At 38.1% G+C, this 25,952-nt stretch overlaps 1 protein-coding gene and 1 long non-coding RNA gene across 8 annotated transcripts in view; one reads left to right on the forward strand and one right to left on the reverse strand.

The window, feature by feature from the left end:
* Positions 1-25,952, reverse strand: part of LOC124262711 (serine/arginine repetitive matrix protein 2-like) — a 116,068-nt gene that overhangs the window by 22,197 nt on the left and 67,919 nt on the right. The window lies entirely within an intron of this gene.
* On the forward strand, positions 20,919-23,822 carry LOC124262712. The gene is made up of 2 exons (XR_006894672.1): positions 20,919-21,282; positions 23,172-23,822. It is a non-coding gene; the product is annotated as an uncharacterized LOC124262712 (long non-coding RNA).

The following is a 25,952-nucleotide window of genomic DNA, read 5'->3' on the forward strand; positions in this document are numbered from 1 at the left end:
CCAACAGCACACAACTAGATGAGTCAATTATGAAAGACCGGTCGGCTATTCACACAACACCCAGACTACCCTCTGAAGAATGTTAGCTGCTACAACCTACGTGTTGATCCCTCTCAAGTATTTTTTATATGTGTAGACAAACGGTTTGACCCTGCAAGCAGTACTATCCCCCGCTGTCAATACCGTTGTGTACCTCAGGCAAGTAAAATCAGTTGCGGAACAAAACCAACAAAGTGAATATTTGACCCAATCATCGTTCAGACTTGGCTGTATTGAAATGTGGTGAGTATTTATTACCCTGTATGGTAAAGCCTGATGACTGCTGAATCAGCAATAATAGAGGTGACTGAAGGGACATCTATGTGTCATCTGTTTACCCAAACCTCCTTGAATGTGTCTGATATACTCTTCAAAGGACACACTTAGAAATGCATTATCATACATTCGGATAGGGAATTCCATGTGCTTGGGGCGGAGAAGCAGATTAGTTTGTTGTGACTGGTTTCAGCCCTAACATGAAGGTGTGGTAGCCTAGTGGTTGATGTGTTCACTCATTAGGATGAAGGCACAGGTTGACCACCCACATGCAGTCTCTAACTCATTTCCAGCAAGCATATACCTTGTAGCAACTAAATATTACTGCTGTACATAGTGGAGAACCCACATAAACCTCAGCAAAACGTAACACAGACGAAATAACCATCTGATAAGTTAGAGAAGTTTCAAACCACTAAAAGTACAAGTCACACCAGACCACTTCAGCAGCTGTCCACAAAAGTACACCTCAAATCATCCGTCTACTGTTTGTCAAAATAGTTCAACAGAGAAGAAATAACAAGGTATTGATACAAAGAGGATCTCCCAACTCCACTGACAATGGCTGCTACATCCTGCAAGTCAGGACAGTGAAGGAGCACTAACAGTGAAGGAGGCAAGCACCTTCTCTTATCTTTATTATGTTTATATTAGCAACTGACAATTACATTCTCATGTTGATTGTCTCAATCTTTTGTTACTATTTTCAAACAAACCACAAAAATCTTTTCCTCCTGCATGCATTACCAAACATGATGACCCCACCTCTTGGACCTTATTCACATTTTAGTGTTAATATAATATTACCACTAGGGCTGCGCAATATAACTGGTTTACCGGTATTTACCGGTTCAGACATGAAAACGATACGTATTGCGATACGCTGATCGAAAACTGGTATTTTGACTTGCATTCGGAAAACTTCGTAACACTCAGAAATCTTCGGATATTTCCTTTTTTCATTTGTGCCAAATATTATTCACATTTTTTTTTAATCATGAATAAAAGTTGTTATTAAAGTTTAATCAAGCATAGTGATTTTGCTGTGTATTTGCTCTATAAATCAAGCATTACCTAGATTATATGTAGTTATTTGTTTAAAAATACTTCATGCAATATATTGTAATACATATCACAATACATGCTTTCGCATCGCAAATTCGCAATATATCGCAATATGAAAATTCTCTGCAATACCCACCCCTAATTACCACCCACAACATACACTCAATGACTTATGACAATTCTAGTGCTAATATTGATTCCCGCACAAAAATACATAAATTTCCGTGCAAGTCTGTATGCCGTAATTGCTAGCATATGTATGTACCTAGATCACTATACATGTACTCCCCTTCTACTTGCCTTCCTATAAACAGTCAAGTATAGGGCTTACAGTGTCGATATCAAGCCACAGAACTATGACTCACCACCTATCAATATGGTTGATCAACCATAAACCTAGGTCTGACTAAATTGTTTATGTGTCACAAATGGTTAAGTTTAATGTTACAGAGGTTTCTTAGTGTACAGTACTCACTGATAGTGAAATATTGTTCATTGATGTGAAAATAGGATGTATACTTCACAAGAGTGAGTGAGTGAGTTTAGTTTTACGCCGCACTCAGCAGCTATACTCAGGCGGTATGTAAATAATCGAGTCTGGACCAGACAATCCAGTGATCAACAGTATGAGCATCGATCTGCGCAATTGGGAACCGATGACATGTGACAACCAAGTGAGTGAGCCTGACCACATCGATCCTGTTAGTAGCCTCTTACGACAAGCATGGGTTACTGAAGATCAATATTCTAACCCGAACCTTCAAAGGTATACTTCACAAGAAAAGTCGGAACTCTTGATTCTTTCATATTCAAATAGAACATCTGTGAAGGCATGACAGATTAACAAAATAATATAAAAAGATTGGGTGAAGGATATTGTGTCAATAGCTCATTTCATTTTTGAGAAGTTGGACAAAGTTGTAACCCTTTGTGGTAGCAGTGGAAAGAATACAGGATCACAGTATATATGACGTTTACACCAGAGTCAGCAACTTTCTAGCAGTATTGTGGCAGCATGTAGACAACTGAAACAAACTGGTGGTTGACAACATCATCAAGGACACACATGCCAGTACTGGCCTCAAAAACAAATATCACACATGATCTTGTATATAAATGGTATTTTCAAAAGCAAACAGACTATAGTTGTTAGTAGTTACAAGACCAAACGGCAGCCACCATTCACAGAAGAAGCTCCATACTGTACACCCTCCGGCAGACAATAATACAGATGAGTTTCCCATCTCATCATCAACTCTTGAACCCTGCCAGACTACAGCTGCTACACATGTACAGTGGAATGATTCTCACCACATACACCCTTCATTCACATCTTACAAAAATATGCCACAGTCCCATAGTATTATAATGCCTCCCACGTCCCACGTAACTCAATTCATAATCTCTCACCTTTTGATCTATCCTGACCTGCCGATCAACTCCAGCAGGTGATGTTCCTGTGTTGGGAGACTGGGCTTTACACAGGTACATACACCCATCCTGGTTCAGTGAGTCTACATGCAAACACATACCCTAGCAAGAGATTCCACATGTCCACATCCAGACTCTCTGGAATTACTACAACACCTACACAGGTCCAGAAGTGTACGCTTGTATCACACAACCAGCATATCAGACAGACGAGCAAGGATCGGCAAGAATGAAGTGAAGGAAAGGTTAGAGTGATTGGAGCGATTACCCTGACATCCCCTTCCTTCCTCCCCGGTTTACCAGCCTTGCCAGGCCCGGTCTCATGTACCACAGTACTCTCTCTTCTGCATCCTGCATACTACTCACTTTGTCAGAGCGGCAACATTCTCACTACAAGCCAGACATTTGTGTTGGGTTGCGACAACCTGGTTATTCACATGTCGAAGTGAGGATAATGCCCTCACCAGCCCTGACCAAGTCTCCTCTCATCCCAGTCAATAATGTACAACAACTCTCCGTACAGCAGCTTAATAACACACAATGTTCGTTATCTGACACTAAGTGCCAAACATAGCAGAAAAAAAGATATGGTGTTAAGACAGGAAATATATCTATCAATCACTCAGGGAAAAAATAATGAAAAATACCAATGGTGTGTACACATAATCAGGTACATGCATAGAAAAGCCATTATCTGTTCCGTGACATTAAAAAGGTCAACACTAATCAATGAAACTTGGAGACACTGAGAACAGTTAAATCCTGAAAGATTCAGATGTACCCGAGATTGCATGTAATTTATAACATACTTGGAGAAATGTTCTACAATACAAGATCCCACATGTGGTAAGAAACGTTAAAAATTACAGCTAATCAGGCCTATGTGAAACTGAATTGAGTAGACAGTCTGACTGTGTTAGAGGCAGGAGAACAATTACATTGAGTCCTCAAGGGTCTCATCCAGTGGAGCCATCACAGCTAGGTACATTCTGGCGTAGATTTGGGGTGTTACACAAATAAGATTCTTGATTAAACTTCTCAAACCAGTCAAGGTCTGGTTGGAATCAAAACATGAAGAGTCGTTCAGTACAAAGTGGTGTTTTATGCTCCATTTGAAATAGTTGCAAATTGAACTTTACACGTTGTACCCATTATCCCCAATTAAATACAGGTGTTTGGTATGACAAGCAAACAAAATAACCACTGAGTTATACAACTGCCTCTTCCATGTTAGGATACAACAGTCAACCAACAAGATGTCAGATAATCATTCAATAACACTTATAACTAAATACACAACTATATTAAAAAAAGAGCATGGAAGACCTTGTCATAGCCCAGTTGTTAAAAGTTTATTTTGGATTCCCCAAAATGCAAGCCAAAGAAGACTCCAAGTACCACAGTTCTGCCCGTAATTACAAACACAACATAAAACATCACATACACATGTACTCACCATGTACAGCTACCACTCACTGAATCCACAAATCAGTACTATCCATTCACAACAAGGCCAAAACTACACAAACTTTATCGGTACTGCACATCTTACTCCAAATCTACATCAAAACCATTAAAGATAAGGTTGTCTGTCTTGGACCCACATAAGGAGTTCCAGGAGTTCCTGGGACAAATGGTTCTCTTCCACTGTGACTATTCACTAGAAATGCTAGCATACAGTTCAGTATTATCTCATGTATAATGCATGGGAGAGTGTGCCGTAGTTAAAGTCCCCACCGTATCCCCCATCGATACTGCTTGACAGGACGATAACTGGGAGGTGGTGCAGCTCTCAAACATTTATTGTATTGCTGAACGACGGTAATGTTCAATGATCTCATAGTTGAATTAGCTGGGAGCAAGATACATAGATAACACAGTATCATACTTACAAACCTGATTTCCTGCATGGGCCAGTCATGTGGTGTATGTATGTATAATTCCATAGGAAAGAACCTATCACAGGCAGTGTAAGAGCATTAATTAATCACAACAACTCTACGCCCTTAATGACTGATGAGTTATAGTCGAACACAAAGCCTCACAGTTCTATACATCTAAATACATAAAGTTACACATTCTAATTGTGATAAACATATCACTGCATCCCATGTTAGGATCTCTGGACATCTAACATGCCTGTCCATTTAAATAAATACCACCATCATATGTCAAACTTGTCAAAATTGACAAAAACAATTCAGGCATGTTCAAACACCAGATTAAGTAAAGTCAGAATCAGAATAATGAAGGACTTGCGACATTCCCATGTGTATTCCCAACCTTGAACACTATTAAGCTGATCTCACCTACATGTGTCAGGTGAGATCAGCACCCAGTCAACATTTCCTGCTTTGGTTCTCACGTTGCAGCAATCAAACAGAATCTAAGTCTAAGTAGCGATGTACATCTGCAGCCAGGTGGAGCTGCATCCCCATCCCACTTTTTATGTATATTATTGTGGGTAATCAGGTGGAAGACTGATAAGGAAAACATCTTAACGTGAAAAGTCTCATTTTCTGACTACTATCTGCCCTAGACAGCTGAGAAGATATCCTACACAGAATACTGGTAACTGAATAATGCTATTGGACGACCCTGAGGGTAATCCCACAGTTGATAAAGAGTCTTCATAGACATCACTATTAAAATTAACAAAAGAAAATTTAGTTTCATATTTCCAATGTATATGTGTTGAAGACCATTAAAGAATTGACTTAAAAAGTAACCTGGGTTTGAAATGACAAAGTAATGATTAAGAATTTTAATACAGAAAGTTCTACATATTCTAATATTTACATAAAAACCCCTAAAAAATTCAAACTATTCTGACTTGTCTACATGAATACACTGATCCAATTATCACCCATGTTGTAGCACAAAATCTTGTTAACAGAACACACAGATCCAATTAGCGTTCCATATAATGTTTACATGACATGCTTTTCTACACAAAAGTTGTGTGCTGTATTTCAGATGGAGACCTTTAGGTGAACATCCCCACCCTGTCAGCTGGTCCTCCCCCACACACTCCATAGACATGTGACATTTTACATCAGTGACATGACATTTGCAGCCACTAACACTAATCTGTATATCTAACCAGCCCGCGCCACTAAAATACACAGACCTATCCCACTGTGATGAAGTCAGGGGAGCTGTCGTTACACAACTAACCTGTCACAAAACGAGGAGCATCCAATTATTGACACTGAGATAAATCTGAATACCTGGTACTTATTTTCAGTACACCAAAACAAAACAGAAAGATCCTGAAACAAGAATATCAGAAAACTATGAACATGAAAACTCTGATGGGGTAGTAAGGTTACAGCTTTTGAACATGAATCCCCACATTACAATGTGAAGCCATTTCTGTCTGATGTTCTGGAATACATAAAACCAAGATCAGTCAGTCAGTCAGTCAGTCTATTTCATACATTAAAAGACAATTTAACATGAATATAATTTCTAAATGTTTTCATTTCAAAGAAAAATGTTAGTCAGGAATCCCTACCATATCCCCAAAAAAAGTATCCAACTTGTGGCACTAAAACAATATAGCAATAATCCATTTCTGATTCAAGAATAGATAGCAAATAGTTCATACGCATACCAAAACAAAAAGTGACACCCACTGAATAAGAACAAGACAAAATACCCTATTGCTTGTACAAAACCAGAACCAACAACACCTCCCCACCCAATACAGAAATGCCTCGTGTCGGCAACCAAAACAAAACAACAGCTGCACATGGAGAAAGACAAACACTGCCACCACCACCACCAGTACAGGGATAACCCAACCCAGTACCACCCACCCAGTGAACAATACACCTACAATCTACTGATGTTGACACCATGACGACCCCACAACCCCTGACAAGAGGACACAAATCAGCCGCACTGCAGACATCACTCCACCAGTGCCACCAAAACAGACACAACTCTTTAAAAACAAAAATAAAAGTAGTCCATGTCTGACCCCAAAACTGCACCAAGATCTCGAAAGCAATACTTAGTCATAAAAGACCTGATCCTTGCAATAACGGAGTCTGCACATGTCGCCAACAATACTCACCAACTTTCTGTATGACAGAAGCATCCCCATCAATTAGAGGCAAGTGCTGCAAGACCTAGACCTGGCTGCATCTGGGACAGTCTTTATTGAATAGCATAATCACCCGCCTGCACTACTGTCTATTATTACATAACCTTCAGCCTTCTGTCTGCATCAGCTGAGGCTAATCAGGACACAAAGCGGTTCCCCCTCCAACAGAAAGATTTGTCACATCAGGGTGGGTGTTTTGCACTGAGATTTGCAACAAAGGGACAAGAACTGAACTGTTAGTTCTGAATCAGTGGTTATCTGAATATGAAATACAAACTATCTTTCATGTTTTTATGGCTGTTTTAAAATCTGATTATTCATGTTGTAGGAGTTAAAATTGAACTGTCATGTAACATATGAAATTTGATTAATAATGCTATAATACTTTATATTAACCAATCTGTTATATATAATTATACAATTAATCAACTACTATTATTATTAATATATGATATCTAGCTGGATGGTGTATACACTATGTAAAATAGTATGTTTCTATAATATTTCATCTCAATCATTCACATAATGAAAGCTTAAGTTTTAATATTACCATGAGATATTATGTTGATATGTAAACAATTGCCCAATCTGGTAATTCAAAATGCATGTTGGTGGGAGATCCCCTATTTTCAAATGCAGATAATGATTCATCTTATTCACCTCACATTACTAATGATGATAGTCTGGCCATGGCAGTATCAATAATCATGTTAATATTCCACGTCATAGAAGATGAAAAAAAAGGAGTGGGGACAAAGTGACACACAGGTACAGTACATTACCCCTCATCTCTATAAACAGGAGGATGGCTCCGGGGACATTTGTATATGTCCAAGAGGATATTACACCTTACTATGATTTGTGTTTCATTCATTAGGTAATCCTAATTCTTGTTTAATGGGGTTCCATTGCAATGCCATTGTAAACAAGTGATCGATAATAAAAGCATCAACCTATGTCACTAGCACAGTAAATGTTAAATCAAATTGAGAACTGACTTTCCTAAGTATCAAGTCATTCAATACAACCAGTGAGCAGACACTGAAACCTATAAGCTTCAGTTACGAGCATGAAGGACAGGGCCAATGTTCTACCTTACACTCCAAAAGGAGATACCGTGAGATAAGAAATGGATGCAGGATATGAGTCCAGCCTGAAGCACTGGACGAGCTGTTCATTATGTAATGACAGTGTCAGTGTCCCCAGTGCAGGCTACAGGCCACCATCGGTGGTAATCTCGGCTGAACAGGGGACCAATGAGTCATACAGCAGACCTTGCCAATATGCTCAAACGTGAGACAGTCTTGTTTGCGCTGATTACAAAACATCTCGTTAACTGACATCAATCAATTGGCAAAGATACTCATCAACAAAGACATCCTTCAAGCTCTGCCATCATCATCTCCCTTCCTTTTAACAAAACATAATAACCATTCTTTCATGTTCTGCATGCTAATATATTTCATTAAGAATATCATCTTGGGGCTTTCTTCAATGCTAAACAATTAAGGCTGATTCTTTTGCATGCTATGCTACAAGCTTACAGCATTTTAATTTTCAAGGCAAAATGAAGCAAAGGAGGACTAAGATACCTAAGTTTCAAAATTGTTAATTTTTTTCATACATCAAGTTGTTCAAAATATCTAAAAGATCGTTTTCCTATTTGGTAATGATATAGAAGAATCTCCTATCAAAAGTAAGAATGAAAATGTCCTAACATCATTTAAATCAAATCACTAGACACCACCTTATCATATCAGATCTTTACACAAACACTTGAACTAGCTAATACACCTCCCCTCCAGCCATTTATCTGTAGAAATGAATGGACAAGTGCACATGGTTTTCTTATAACAATCTATGTCAATAACTGTAGACATATTACATGTATGAATATTTTCTAGAATGACAAGGCAATCACTGCCAGGAGTTAGCCTGATGTGGAGCCAATTTGTGGCACTGTTGGTGCAATATTAGCACAGCATGAAGAAGGACATTTCCATGTGAGGAATCATCACTTCCTGTATGTAATTTGACATATGGAATCTAAACATGAATCTATTCATCTATCATCATTAAAAGCTCATATTCTATTGTTTAGCATGGTAAGAGGCTCATATTCTATCATTTAGCATCGAAAGAGGCTCACATACTATCATCTATCAGGAACCTATCCACAAAGTGTTCATAGCACTACATCATTGGTAACCAATGATATAGCATAGAGTTACAATAGTCGTAACGCTACAAACACATTGTGGATCGGGACTAAGCACTGCAAAGTGCAAAATGCTCATGTGTGATGCATACTCAGGTGTCTTTTACAAAGAATCATTCTGTTTGGATTGACCATCTTAGGGTCCATGTCATTGAAGTTAGAATATGTGCTTCTGGAATACTTGTGATTACACAAGCAAACATGATGCTATTCTGCTCAGACATTTTCTTCCAGACATAGATTCCTCTTCCTTGATGATAATTTAGGATAACAGAAGAACAACATGAAGAACTCATATCAAAATAATGGATATCAATAAAGTACAGACCTCAGCATAATAAGAGTGAAATTCCTGCATATATAATGCTTGAATTGAACATTGTTTTCTATGCTCATTTAGTGCAATACTCACAAGGAGATCCCAGCTGTTCCTCCTGTACAATCAGGTGATACCATCAGGTGATCAATAACCCCATACTAGCCTACTTATATCATAACGTCCTACCCAGCACAATGCTGACTGTTTCAAATAAAATGCTGCAAGCAGCTGTATCATTAAACATGTCCTAAGTACATTATCCAACACTTCAAGGACACTGAAAGTTATAGGCAATAAAACTTCACACTGCTCCAGTAAAATCAAAGACTTAAAGGACATTGCAACAAGGAAAACTGTATAGTTCCTAAAGGACATTTCTGCTAGTAAACAGAACACTTACTCCAGAACATTTCATAAAGTTTAACCTTTTACTCCCAAACTGAAATTGCAAGAAAAATATGCCACATAACACGACAAAATGAACAAAATAACTAAATTTGTACCATGTAGATATAAGGTGCGCTGTTACGGGGCAAAACAGGCTTCTGACAGTTATAAGCATTTCCAGGCATGAAGCTCAACACTGGCAGACAAGAATATCTTTTAAGTGATTTACCTGTGCAGCTATGTAAATATAGGGTTTCATCTGTTCCTTTTTTATCCATGAGATGATTCACACAAACCCACAGATGGGAATGGGCACCATGCAATTCTGACACTCACATAACGCCTGAAGACTGCCAGTAACCTTTTTACAGGATTATTCTGGAGATCAAATTCCTTTCCTTACTATGAATGGTAGTAATGGACTACCTGCATCAAAATATTGATTTCTTGAAATGTTATTATTCTGATAAGGTCTTACTGGTTAAGAGATTTTGCTTGGCTAAATTTAATTTCAAAAGTGTGTCATGCTGAATGCCGACCATGCTGGTTTATCAAATTGTGAAGATGGGCTGCCTTTGAAAATATATGGTAAAAACATTCACCCTTATTTCACTGACCTCACTAATCAAGGCTTTTCCTGTGAGGGACCTCCATGCTTCTGCTATGCCAGTATTATCAAATATACATCCTCATTGCCAAATAACCAGGTACAAGTAACAAAGTAATAAGAGTGATAAAAAGGTTTTACCGGTAATACACAGACAGCAGCATCACAGCAACCATGCTCATTGTCACTGATGGATACATTCAAATATCATCCTGAACTTCTTTCAGAGAGATCTTCCAAGGTAAACTAAACAAGAATTGTGCTTGGAGTGCTGAGTAACTGTGGGTTGTTTGAAGGGGGAAATAACAAATATGGCAGAAATACCTGTGATCAACAAGATGTACAAAGTCTGCCAAAAGAGTAGAATGACACACCTGGACATAGCTGAGAGTTGTCTCCATAATTAGTCCTTTGTCCAAGCAGTAAGCAGACATCAAGCATTTACAAGGCACTATTGAAGCACTCGCCAGGCACAATCTATGTACTACCCAGATATCATGTAAGAACTAAGCAGACACCATTCAAGCATTTTCCTGGCACTATCCAAGTACTACATTTGTAGCTGTTTCTGTGTCTCATCCCAGATGATCCTGTGACCTCTCATAGCTAAAGAATGCCATGTTGATGAGGTACCTGCACCAGTAAGCCTTCATGATTAACCCAAAGACTACACACATTATATGAATCATATGTCTACCCTGTTACAACCTGGGCAGCCAGCCAGAGTAAATGGCTAGATTTGCCGTGTGTACACTGGAACTTCTGACTGATGTATGAATCGCCCTCACAGTCACCATTAGACAACAAACACCACTGTAGACTGGAATGCAGTTGTATTAGTTGTACATGATCATCTGTGGTGTAGTTTGGCAGTTTATCAACCAAAGAATGAGAGGGTTTGACAGAAATGAGAATAAGGAACTCATTTGCTGCTGTATATATACGTAGAGAAACAAATAAAGGAACACAGGAAAATTCCAACGTTCCTTTATTATTTTCCAGTTTTCATCACCACAGCACTAACAGCTTCAAACCTGGTGATGAAAACTAGAAAATATTACAGGAACGCCTGAATTTTCCTGTGTTCCTTTATTTGCTTCTCTACATATATAATTATCTGTATCAGACAGACATTTCAAGTGTCACTTTATTAAAGTTACAATCACTGAATCAGGGTACAAAATCAACATAAGACTGCTAGTTCAAGTAAGGAAGGACATTTTCTTGTGGACCACCACCATTAGGTGCATGGCACCATTATGTCAGTTGTCAGGCACAAGTGAAAATAACATTAACTTCCAACAGTCTCTATGACAACCATCACACATACGTCAAACAGACATATTTTCATTTATCAGAAAAACATAAATGTCTGAACTTTAGCGGGATGTCCTCTTTTTTTAATGTTTTCAGCAATTGTAATTTGAACAGTTTTAACATCTGTTATTTATATAATAGGCTTTATAACAAGGACAGAACCCTTCCTACCTTCACTAAACAACCACACGATATGCTTCCTGTCACATGGGTCCTGTAAAACAGGATCCTGGCAATGTCAGGAAGCCCAACATCTCCACAAGTGACATGACCTAAATCCACCACCAGCTCCTCAAAAACCACTGGAGTCTTGAAGGCAGCAAACCCTGCAGAAGTCTAACACCCAGCCCTAAATTATTTCAAAAGGATAGAATTACACCTTCAACTTTTTACTTGCATCATGTCATGCTAGTCATCTTAAATATACGACACCATGCAGACAGATGCTATGTAGGTTAGATCAACGCATGTTGTTAGCAATCTAAATATCTTAAGAAATAACCTGATCTTTCAAATCTCATACAAGAATGCAGTTTCACAAATCTATTTCCATATTTTGAAATTTCTAAGAAAATAATTATATATATATTGATCAGTGATCACTCTCCTTCAGTCATTCAAATTAGTTAGCCATAACAGTACAAGCGATTCTTGGGCATACACGGCAGAAGGCTAGTCAATAGCAATTTCCACCGAGACAGCAGGTCTCATTCATTGACAAGGTGTCAGCACTCAAAAAGATATATCTCTATTGGCCATGTATAGTTATTTATTACCTAAGACAGTCTATTAACTCACACATACAACATCAATCTATTTCTCATCTAGAAGTAATGAGGACTCCTCCACTCTCTTGAGACAACAATGAAGGCCGGTATATCAAGTGGCACAAAAAGCACTGGTGCAACTTGACAAACGGTTTCATGCATCTCTAAAATACCCTGAAAACATTCCTTAAAATCGAACATGGATGGATGAAATCGAAATGGAAATATTCCAGTGAATAATCACCGGTTACAAATTCTGTGAAATAGCCACAGAATTGGTGGGCAGTTTGATAGGAAAGGCAAATTGCCCATTTCAGTATCCACATCTGCAATTGACAGGACATAAATAACATGCGCTAGGCTAACCTCAACACTTCTTGAAATTAACATGGACTCGAACTTTATGCTTGCCATTTGTTACCCAATGCAGTAACTGCATGCACATCCACTAGAACAGTTTAACACAGAACATGACAACTGTTATATGATGGCCCAAGCTGTTTCAAAGAGAAATCTTGACATATGGGAACAGTGGAACTCGGTTATTTTTTATGATGATTGTTATGGCTCTTCATCACATGTACTTACTCACATCCTGTATTACTACCCATTGAGTCTTGCCCACAGCATTGTAGCAGGGTTGGGAGGAACAGCCTTTGAGGAAAGTGCCCTGAAGGCATGGACGGTTTGGATGTCATCTTGATCACCATGATGGCTAGGACCCCATGGACACAGTACATCCATAAAACAGGTCCATATATGTGTCAATGAGCACAATAAAACAGCAACGTTCACATGAAGCACAAAAAAACCTTCAGCATGATTTTTCTGTTTGATTTAATGTGAACTGTAACACGTAAGCCAGGAAAGCAGCTTTGAGAATAAGTTGAACTTGTGATCATATATTATGATATGACAGTGTAGTTATAAGTTGGGTCCTTAAGGTGTGATCGCAACTCATTTTACACCAATAACCCACAAAGACAATGATCCATTGATCTTCACAATCATTCAATAACAAACTCTACAGATAAGACAATACCAACTGAGATTAGTCATAACAACATAGTTTGTGGTCTGTATTTAGAATATGAACCACTAATGGTAGCTATATTATATGTGTTCAAAATGAAACACTGTGAATCTGCATGGCCACCTATCAATTGCTCTTAGGTCAATGACATGAAAACTCAACATGTCTAAAATATGCCTCATACAGACTCAGAAGCAGAGAAAAGTGCAAGTAGAGGTGTTTGATTCCACGTTTCACAACAAGAATCATTCAAGTTTGTATCAGTCAAACAGATCCAGAGACAAAACAGAACAGCCAAACAATAACATTGACAATAGCAGGCCACTTTCTTCAACCAAACACCTTCATTTACAACATGTTTGCCTACCTTCAACACACAACATAGTTCGCTAGTTCCCAGGCCAACACTGCAAGTCTCAACTCCTGAACCAGTAATGACAATATCGCCCAGTCCTATCCATGAGAAGGGCACAATACCTTGATCACCTGGCCCTCTTTATGGATACTTATCTGATATTTGACAGGTTGAGGGTAAGATTGACATATCCTCTTGCATATACATGTTCCAGTGAAGAGATAGGTATATGCCTCGAGCAATATATTTAATAGTGCATGCACTGATTATAGAGTCGTGGAGGAATTGAAACTAGGTGAAAAATAATTAATTGTAAGGTAAACACTGCCATTAAATATAACAGTCAACTTGATGCATTACTTGCAAAACAATCTCTGAAGTTGATTCATCCAAACTGATCTCATGACAGTCACTCAAAATACATCTACAATTTAATGGTTAGAATCTTCAACAGCAGTTTAACTGCTGTCAACGGAGTACAAGATTTGTCTGGGACAAAGCAATCTTGAAAAGTCTGATTTAAGTTGTTCTGACCCACCCAAACTTCTGTGCTGTACATATATAATAGTACCAGTCAAAGTTAATTCATATTACCCAGAAACAATAGTGTCCTCTTTTTTCTTTCATCTGACATGATATGTGTTTGGTCAGAGTTTAATAACACACAATTTTTTCTGTAAAATTGCATTGCTGTCATCAAGCGGACAGAAACCACAGAGACACATGTGGACGTGACTTACCCCTTGTATTGTGCTATGGAATGGAGTGTAAAACAAGAGTCACGCCCTGCTGCCTTCATGGATTGCAGCTGGCACTCGGTATATCAAACACACCTTTCACTTTGAGTAGGTGAAAATTCCTCCCCTGAAGCAATAGGTTAGTAGCAGTTTTAGGTGGGTGAGATGATGGGATCTGCCCCGTGATGTAACCCTGTCACATGCTGTAGGTACAGCTTTACTGCTGGAGGTTACTCATACCCATATTCCTGTGTAACTTCTTGCATAACCATGCACACAACATATACTGATAATTCACATCCATAAATCATATTTTGAATAGAATAATGATTATTTATCAATAACATTGGTTGATTTTATATTAAAGGTTCAATATGATCTAATGTTCCTCAAAATAATGTGAAATTGTTGAGAAAAACGGTTTACAATTAATTTTTAAGTACATGAATTCTATGATTTTGAATAAAGACAACACGTAGCTTTCACTTCAGCTAACAAAATTTGCTCAGATAATCTAGTTCAATACTACTCTGTATCATCTAGTTCAATACTACTCTGTATCATCTAGTTCAATACTACTCTGTATCATCTAGTTCAATACTACTCTGTATCATCTAGTTCAATACTACTCTGTATCATCTAGTTCAATACTACTCTGTATCATCTAGTTCAATACTACTCTGTATCATCTAGTTCAATACTACTCTGTATCATCTAGTTCAATACTACTCTGTATCATCTAGTTCAATACTACTCTGTATCATCTAGTTCAATACTACTCTGTATCATCTAGTTCAATACTACTCTGTATCATCTAGTTCAATACTACTCTGTATCATCTAGTTCAATACTACTCTGTATCATCTAGTTCAATACTACACTGTATCATCTAGTTCAATACTACTCTGTATCATCTAGTTCAATACTACTCTGTATCATCTAGTTCAATACTACTCTGTATCATCTAGTTCAATACTACTCTGTATCATCTAGTTCAATACTACTCTGTATCATCTAGTTCAATACTACTCTGTATCATCTAGTTCAATACTACTCTGTATCATAGTTCAATACTACTCTGTATCATCTAGTTCAATACTACTCTGTATCATCTAGTTCAATACTACACTGTAACATCTAGTTCAATACTACACTGTAACATCTAGTTCAATACTACTCTGTATCATCTAGTCCAATACTACTCTGTATCATCTAGTTCAATACTACTCGGCATCATCAAACTGTTTGAAACTGACTGGCTTTGTGGCTTTGATTGGATCAAGATAGTGTTGAGGTTACATGATCAGTCTGATATGTCAGTTTTTGAAGTTTGCCTTCGATATTAAAATCAAAGCCTAAACGTTATGGATTCCACTGATTACATCTTAACATCGTTTGTCTTGAAACAATGTATTTGGTACAGACTATTTTCTCTGCATTTCCATTTCAAAAAGAATATTGGGAAGAAAAACACATTACCTCAAGGTATGATATATACATTCTTAATCACTTGTGAATTTTTGATGACATGAATTTAAATTTACATTGAGAGGCATGATCAGAAAAGTACATTCAATATAACAAGCCCATGCATGATTTAATATTCAGTTTGACCAAGGGATGAATGATCCAATATTCAGTTTGATCAGGGGGATGCATGATTTAATATTCAGTTTGACCAAGGGATGCATGATCCAATATTCAGTTTGACCAGGGGGATGCATGGTCCTATATTCAGTTTGACCAGGGGATGAATGATCCTATATTAAGTTTGATCAGGGGGATGAATGATCCTATATTAAGTTTGATCAGGGGGATGAATGATCCAATATTCAGTTTGATCAGAGGGATGAATGATCCAATATTCAGTTTGACCAGGGGGATGCATGGTCCAATATTAAGTTTGACCAGGGGATGAATGATCCAATATTCAGTTTGATCAGGGGGATGAATGATCCAATATTCAGTTTAACCAGGGGGATGCATGGTCCTATATACAGTTTGACCAGGGGATGAATGATCCTGTTAAGTTTGATCAGGGGGATGAATGATCCAATATTCAGTTTGATCAGGGGATGCATGATCCAATATTCAGTTTGACCAGGGGATTTAATCCCAGGGATGAATGATCCAATATTCAGTTTGATCAGGGGGATGAATGATCCAATATTCAGTTTGACCAGGGGGATGCGGTCCTATATTCAGTTTGACCAGGGGATGAATGATCCTATATTAAGTTTGATCAGGGGGATGAATGATCCTATATTCAGTTTGATCAGGGATGAATGATCCAATGTTCAGTTTGATCAGGGGGATGTATGATCCAATATTCAGTTTGATCAGGAGATGCATGATCCAATATTCAGTTTAACCAGGGGATGAATGATCCAATGTTCAGTTTGACCAGGGGATGCATGACTTAATATTCAGTTTGACCAAGGGATGCATGATCCAATATTCAGTTTGACCAGGGGGATGCATAGTCCTATATTCAGTTTGACCAGGGGATGAATGATCCAATATTCAGTTTGATCAGGGGGATGCATGATCTAATATTCAGTTTGATCAGGGGATGTATGATCCAATATTCAGTTTGACCAGGGGATGAATGATCCTATATTCAGTTTGACCAGGGGATGAATGATCCAATGTTCAGTTTGACCAAGGGATGCATGATTTAATATTTAGTTTGACCAGGTGGATGCATGATTTAATATTTAGTTTGACCAGGTGGATGCATGATTTAATATCCAGTTTGACCAGGGGATGGATCCTATATTCAGTTTGATCAGGGGATGCATGATTTAATATTCAGTTTGACCAGGATGTATGATCCAATAGTTTGACCAGGGGATGCAGTTTGATCAGTTTGGGGATGTATGATCCAATATTCAGTTTGATCAGAGGATGCATGATTTAATATTCAGTTTGACCAGGGGAATGCATGATTTAATATTCAGTTTGACCAGGTAGATGATCCTATATTAATGATCAGGTGGATGAATGATCCAATATTCAGTTTGACCAGGGGATGCATGATTTAATATTTAGTTTGACCAGGTGGATGAATGATTTAATATTCAGTTTGACCTGGGGATGGATAATATTCAGTTTGACCAGGGGATGCATGATTTAATATTTAGTTTGACCAGGTGGATGCATGATTTAATATCCAGTTTGATTCAGTTTGACCAGGTGGGATGCATGATTTAATATTCAGTTTGATCAGGGGATGTATGATTTAATATTCAGTTTGACCAGGAGGATGTATGATCCAATATTCAGTTTGATCAGAGGATGCATGATTTAATATTCAGTTTGACCAGGGGATGAATGATCCAATGTTCAGTTTGACCAGGGGATACATGATCCAATCTTGATTTTGATCTGGGGATGCATGATCCAATATTCAGTTTGACCAGGGGGTGCATGATCCAATGTTCAGTTTGACCAGGGGATGCATGATTTAATGTTTGGCTTTCATGAACCCTACAATAATCAGCAAGGGATGGCTTATTAAATATATCTAAAGTGACCTGCTTGGCATGTATAGTCAAATAATTTCATAATAATGTGGAAAGATGTGCACTTCTTCATTTCATAACTTGTAAGATGCATGACTAAATACATTCAGTTTAATATAGTGGTCATTTTGATACTTCATTGGATAAAAGAAATTGTAATGGTGAATATGAAATTCTTTTGATTCTCACACAGCTGCTTCGAGAAACTGTTTTTCCTCAAATAGTGGCAAATATAGAATGTCTTGTAGTATTTGAATAAATGAACTTTTACTATGTTGATTCAATTGAACATATTTGAAAACTTTTGAGGTAAAATTGATGTCTATTTGTATTTATCACTGTATTCATTTAAACTTTGCATGAGGTCAAGAAATCTTTCGGAAGGGAAGTTTAAGCTAACACTCATACAAATATACAAGATTGGCACTGTTTACTGAAGGAGGTCATGGAACCAAACTGAAAACAATTGTATTCTGGTATTTACATTTCTCTGGCTATCAAATAAAATTTTTAATGTAATTATCTCAACTAGTTGAATTAGGTGAACCTACATACATATGTTACAGGATCAGTGGAGATGTCATATATTAACAATCCTGTCCTGTAATAGGTCATTGTGAATAATTACTTTATGATTACACAATGCCATTTAGACAGTGGTCAAATGTAACATGTTATATTTGGGATTACTCTTTCTTAGTAAAGTACAAATTCTAGTACTTTTTTGGTTGAGTCCCATCCGGTATTCGAACCCACTGTGAGGGTGTGGGTTCGAATCCCGGATGGGACTCAACTCCAAAAGTACAGAATTTGTACTTTACAAAGAAAGAGTAATCCCAAATATAACATATGTTAAATTACTTTATGGTTGAAGCATCACTGACAATTTCTATTTTCCTACAACTCTTTGATATTCCTGCTTGCACAGCTGTTCATTCTGGCCCATAATAGTTCAAACTGCAAATAACTTTCCATGGTAACCAAGAACTCATGTTTAAAAAAACCATTTACCAATCCCTTATTTACACATTTTGTACACCATGACATATTTTCATTATGATCTGTTTTTTATGTTGGCTCTCTAGTAACAAGCAAACAGCCCATTAGATATGTAAGCTCACTGAAGTGTACTAAAAAGGTTACGGGAGTTTACTGAGCCGAAACTTGAAATTCAGGTATGTAAGATATTAACTTCAGCAACAAGAGACCGGCATACACCAATCGTGATCAGACTTTCTCGGCCACTACACCATGACAAACCATCATGAAATGAACTCATCAACCTATCTCTGGTAGCCAGGATTTAGTGGGACCAACCTGACGTGGATTTAATATCAAGCGCAGGAATCATGTCTACAAATGACTGATGTTTGTGTTTGAACAATACAACACTAAGTCAAATCCATCAGAGAGAGATAAATTTAGACCTAACCTAATGTTTTCATCAAATAAACCTCATGATAATGATCCCATCTCCTTAATCCTGTCTTTTCAATTTGCCTGCAGCAGGGATGGAGTTTGTTGACTTTACATAAGCATGTATTCACCTCTAACTTGACAATCACCAGACTGTGACAAAGTGTCAAAATTAGACCTGTATTACTTTTCCCATGTCAAGAACTCACATTGTTCTGATGTCACGCTGAATGAATTGTTACACTATTCCTGACCTGTACCTGAGTGAGGTTGTACAGATTTGCTGCTGCACATGATGAATAATGACAATTAGAAACATGGGATGTGACCTTCTTTGTTCAGTTTTGTTGAGGTCAGTGATAACACCCTATCCTGTACACCAACCTGCTGTTTATGAAAAACATCCTGAACAATATCATAAATATGCACAAATGTAATCCTATAAAACATGACATAATTAACACAAAAAAATAAATTACTTTCAGATATTTGTAAAATATTTTTGAAACAAGTATTTCTTCAAAGCTATCAATACTGGCACTATGAAGCTAAAAACATTACCATAATGGTTGAACATGTAAAGATACATAAATGGATGACTTTTTGTAACTAAACATATTTTTTTGTCCATAAACATACCTTTGGTCAAGACCATATTTCTATCTATGGTTCCACGGGCCATAAATAGTGGTGCAGGTTAGTCCATTAGTTAGGGAGCCGGTCAGTGTGTTAGGGAATGTAGCATGCAGTTTGGAGACGAGAATGAGACAGACAGGTCAGGCAGCATGCAGCTGATCTCTCACCGAAGGCTCACACAAATGAAGGCCTTGACTGATTGACAGAGCAACACAAACTGTGAGGTCTGGTCTCCTGACTAGCTAGGGTAGTCCTGATCAGGGTAATCTGTAGATCTTTCTCCACACACACTACACTCTCCAGCCCAGATATCAGCAATCCCTCCAGCGAGTCCACTGTATATCATGCTCCACGTGTGTACACCATGTCCTCTTCCTTCCTCCTAGAGCACTCCAAGATTCTATTACTCATCCAAAATCCTGGTCTCCACAATCCTAAGCTACAATGCTGTGTGGTAGTGAAGTAAAATGTTGTCCAGTCGGTGTAGTAGAGAGGTGAATGGACTGGCTATTGTCAGCACATACTTCTCTTGGTTCACTGACAGTTCTAAATGGCAGGTCAGCAAATGGGGTCAGGCCTTGCTGTTTGCTCTACATTCACAATCTCCTGCCACTAACTCACTAAGAAAGCCTCATCCACTCCTTAGGTCACAACCCTCCACCAAATCACGACATCACCCCAAAAAATGTTTCAGGTGTTTCAAGGGATGGTCGCCTCAACAGATGTCATTGCACATGAGTAATCCTGTGGAAAATGTCCACATCCAGCGAGTTATTACGTGGCTGGCTATTTATAGAACATGCATAGTGCTGGTTATTGACCAGAATCAGCAGCAGAAGCAGTAGTGGAGGGAGGGTGGTGGTGGTGGAGTGATGGGGGTCTGTTGTTTGCTGTACCGGCCCTGTAACCCAAGCTGGTAATTGCCACACTAGATGCACATGTGATCCCCTCACAGGAGGAATAGTGGAACAATACCTGCCCACACAGTGTGATGATATATTACAGCCTTTTAAGTGGCAACGAAATACAGATCTATTTGTATAGGTGAGACCAGGCTGCTTGCAGATGTGCATGCTAATATTTTGGGAGTACTGATTGAGATAATGTAAGACATATAAGGACCTTTGTGTAATACTGTCTAATACATATAAAACACCAAAATAAATGTATGATTCAGGAAATATTGACTGAAGATGCTGCTGGTATTTTTAGAGATGACGAATCTCATTTGGTGACGCTAGTGTGCAGTATAAACAAGTCAGATCTTTTTAAACCTACAACCAAACAAATATCAAACTTTCTATTTGTAGTATTACAAATACCTATCCAAGTAAGCGAGTTTTAGTAACAGACAAATTGTGCAAATCAATAAATCAACTGAATGGTGGTTATAATCTATGTAAATCAATGAAAGTTATAAAATTTTCAGAGATCTATATTAGCTTTTGCAAATCTAAGTTATAGAACACAAATAGATCCATACTAATATTCAGACAATGAAATATCACAGATATCTTATTCAGACTTTTAAAAGTTTTGAAACTTTAGAAACTTTAGAACAATTATTTCAGTGCTTAATCATTTGCCATATTCTAATCACTGCACGATATATATGATATGTTCAATTTCCAGGTGGGAGATACAATTTGTGATGCATGATTCTTGATATGTAATTTTATTAATCTAATTGTACAGTTAATTCATGACATGTAGTAATGTATGAGGATTTCATTTACACATTTCCAATTTTCCAATAATAAGTCATCATCCATAATTTCCCTCAAGTGATGGGTGTGGATCTAGATCTAAATCAGAGACTCATGTACATGAGCTGGCCAGACATTGGAGTGCTCCCTCCACCAGGACACCAAACAACACATGCCTACAGACATTATTACATGCTTCACATAGGGAGGACAAACAAGTTATCTCATTTCTCACATGGCACCCTCCCTGCTAGATCTATTGGTTGTTACATAATCCAAACTTGGTCGTTGACCTGACCATTCACATCCTCCTGATAATGACCTCATCTTGTCTGTCTGGCTTTTGGATGTCATACTGTTTGTGTAAGTGCTTTATGATGCTGCATACCACATCTCAGTCAGATAAAGGGAAGGGGGCAAAGTATCATCTCAAGGGGCCCAGGGAGAGGTCTCCAGGGGGATGTTATAGATCTGGTATATCCCCCTAACATGGATGTAACATGTCACCAACTGGGGAATCAGGGGTGGAAATAACCCATTGCCCGACGTCCGAGTCCAGTGTTGTTTTCTGTCGGGCAATCTAATTTGTATATCACATTGTACCGGTGTCCAGTTGACTTTCAAATGTTAATTATGTTGTTTATTTAAAAGATCAACAAGAAAATCAGCCGATATGGTGGAAAAAATTACCAGGGCAAGTGATTTTACATGTGCCACTGTACCAGAGTACACTAGCAATTTTAAAGTTATTTTCACCCCTGGGAATGTGTTCACATTGCTGAGGCACGTACACACCCATGATAATTATCAAAGTATGTATATCAGTTGTCTCGCACCAAACATATGTAACTGAGAAATAAGTTAAGACTGCTGATAAACTAAGTGTAATCATTCCTTCACATACCAGTAACATAAAGACAAATGGTTACCCCCTAATGGTTGTGTCACTGAAATATGTGGTGACGCATTAAATTTGGGATAATTTCGTAGATAGGTGCATGAGGGTATGATTTTCCTTTTCTGAAAGCCAGGAGTCATCACAATGTGTGAGTGAGTGATCCATTCATGCACACTTCACCAGTATTGAGCCTTTTACACCAAATGTAACCTGTTTTAGTAGATAATCAAGGCTGCTTCTTCTCTAGCATCGACATTTTCTGTTTGCTTTTCATCAAAAGATTTTTCCCCCATCAAAACACAATGAAATGCCTTTAACTCATACTGCAGCCCTGACATGGGACCATCCATCGAATACACAGTCAGGTTTGAAGCAGAGTTCAAAGACAAGGCCAAACACATGGTCAACATTCGGGATATAGCATATCAGTACTCGACCCAACATTATTGAATCATAAGCCAAAGGATGTTCACCGGGATTAGTAAGACTGATTATTCATGAGGAGTATCTTCCATCAATCAGATCGGCAAATACTGATTCTCCCAACAAGTCACAGTGGTTGTGCTAAATGAGTCCCTGTTTTTCCATTATTCTGCTACTAATGACCAACATAAAGTTACACCATGAGCAGGCAGCGCTGATGGACAGCAGGGAAGTGGCCATGTGTGCGTGCCTGCAGTTATAGGATGGGCATCATCTGGATGATTTACTGTACAAGTATCCTTGGAATATGGTAAATACAGTAAGACATGGCGGAAAGCCTATGCAAACTTTCAGTGAGAGTGCAGGGTTTTGCATCACTTTTAGCAATACTGCTGCCATATGAAATGGGACAATATGGGCTTCACTCATTTTGAGAATCAAACCAAGATCTTCAGAGCAAGGACTGAAAACAACAGCTCCCTCACATTTCCTGCAAGTGTGCTTCTAACTGTCAGGGTCAAAAAGTAATGGCAATTAACAAAGAACATAATCCTCTATTTCTAACCTTAATTCCTAGTTCTTAAAAAGTGATCACGTTTTTCATATATAGTCAACTCCTAAACCTACCACCCATGAAGATCCGGGTTAGAACTGGTCTTCAGTAACCCATGCTTGTCGTAAGAGGCAACTAACGGGTGGTCAGGCTCACAGACTTGGTTGACTCGTCATTGTATCCCAGTTGTGTAGAAAATGCTCATTCTGTTCATCACTGGATTGTCTGGTCCAGACTCGATTATTTACAGACCGCCGCCATATAGCTGGAATATTACTGACTGTGGCCTAAAACTCAACTCACTCACTCAGCCAGTTGCATAGATTGATGATCATGCTGTTGATGACTGGATTGTCTGGTCCAGACTCGATTATTTACAGACCACTGTCATATAGCTCTAATATTGTTAAGTGCAGCATTAAACAACAAACCAACCAACCAACCTAAACCTACAACCATATCAAAGTCAGTGGTAAATATGTTTTCATTTTAGGCTAATAATTAAGATTCCTATATTTCTATAAACATAATACACATGGTTCTGATAGATTCTGGATTCACCAGGTCCTAGTCTATGAGAAACTGTGGAAATATCACTTGCCAAAATCAGTTTTGTAAATGTTAAATACATATCGATGGCAAGTAAAATATTAAACATTTTGGGAGTTTTGCTATATGTGAACCCTCTCTGGTTAGTTGATGTTAATTCCATCCCTGTACAGGGTGTTACAACAAGCATCAAATGCCCTAGTTTACATCATGTACACATGAGATCACTGCTTCTAACATGAGAAGCGGCAAAGTGATGACAGATTGATTTCTGCAGCTATGACTAAGGGCCTCCTGTCCAGCTGTTGCTACAAGTGTGGCAACCACATAGATTAAACTGTCCTATCACTCAGCCGTGTTGAGAGGTCACCCACTAAATGTCACTCACTAACATAGCCCACAAGAAAAGCTCAATTTTCCAACATTTTGAAAAACTGAAATGTAAACAAATTTAATCGACTGCCTCAGAAAGATTAAAAAGTTCCAAATGTGAAATTTTGACACTCAGGTAAATCCAATAATATTGTGTCACACCTGTTGATGGTTCTACAGGTGAAAATCGGTTGATTGCTAACAACTACCGAACAAAACATTTGCATTTTTGCAAAGAGGATTCTGTCAGTAGCATCTGGCCATATAGAAATCTGGTTCCACTTGAACTGTGATAAGTAAATTCAGTCACTCACCCAATTAGTACTGATCGGAATTTCAATATTAATAAAAATCATAACCTTTAAAACCTTAAAAAGACATACATAGCAACAGAACATAAATAAACAATGTGTAATCTTCACAACTGAAGAAATATTTGGCCAAACTGAGGTGGACAAGAAGTTTATACATCTGACTTACCTGAACTTACCAATGGCCACAACCAGTGTTCTTGTAAACTGTGTAGTGACTACTGACAAGCATGAATGCTTATAACTCAGGGAAGTTGACAATCACCGTACCTGTGTCCCAGTCATATAACAGGCCTGTCAGCTTCTTGTTGCTAGCACAGTGGATTAGGACATGGGATTGCTACAGGACAACCTGCCATACAGGAATCTCACCTGCTGATCATACCGGCCAGGCAGCTGATTTATCTCTACACAAAGCTGGAGGAGAACACTACCTAATGTTTACTATGGAATGTTTACTAACATATACTTACTGACTTGGTTCATGTCGGTTTCAATTAAACTGATTTATGTGTTATCATGGTATGTAGGACTAAGACTGACCATACAGGTTTCTTTGTCATAGTGGTGGCAAATGAAGACAGCATCCTGATATTGGGGAACCATTGTTTAGCAGTCCAGGGGCCAGTTTAACAAAGCTATCTTAGCTCTAAGATGATCTTATTCACATTCACAACACTGCTTTGCAGAATAGTGCCCAAGAGAGAGATCCATTAAGGGTCTTATAGCTATGACTAGTTTATAGAGTGGGACTTACAAGTAGTAGCACAAAGAAAAGGTGTCAAGTCTTGTTAGGATATCACTAAACTGTTCACATCATATTACAAGATAGAATGGCCAGTGGAACAAGTGTGATGTATTATTAACCTGCTTTGATATCTTAGTGTTGATACTTCATGTGC

This window comes from Haliotis rubra, unplaced genomic scaffold (genome assembly GCF_003918875.1).
Source record: "Haliotis rubra isolate DU_JTF1 unplaced genomic scaffold, ASM391887v1 Scf85, whole genome shotgun sequence".
NCBI lineage: Eukaryota > Metazoa > Mollusca > Gastropoda > Lepetellida > Haliotidae > Haliotis > Haliotis rubra.